This window comes from Taurulus bubalis (assembly GCF_910589615.1).
Source record: "Taurulus bubalis genome assembly, chromosome: 12".
Classification (NCBI taxonomy): Eukaryota; Metazoa; Chordata; class Actinopteri; order Perciformes; family Cottidae; genus Taurulus; species Taurulus bubalis.
The window spans coordinates 27,164,578-27,165,008 of NC_136600.1; positions in this window are offsets into that span (position 1 = coordinate 27,164,578).

Here is a 431-nt window from a genome sequence, read left to right on the forward strand (position 1 = left end):
TTAATAAAGGAACAATAATAAAGGAACATTAATAAAGTAACATTAATAAAGGAACATTAATAAAGTAATAATAATAAAGTAACATTAATAAAGTAACATTAATAAAGTAACAACAATAAAGTATTAATGTTACTTTATTGTTGTTACTTTATTAATTAATTTATTATCAATAATAAAGGAACATTAATAAAGTAACATTAATAAAGTAACATTAATAAAGTAATAATAATAAAGTAACATTAATAAAGTAACATTAATAAAGTAATAATAATAAAGTAACATTAATAAAGTAACATTAATAAAGTAACAACAATAAAGCAACAATAATAAAGTAACATTAATAAAGTAACATTAATAAAGTAACAATAATAAAGTCATAATAATAAAGTAATAATAATAAAGTAACATTAATAAAGTAACATTAATAAAGT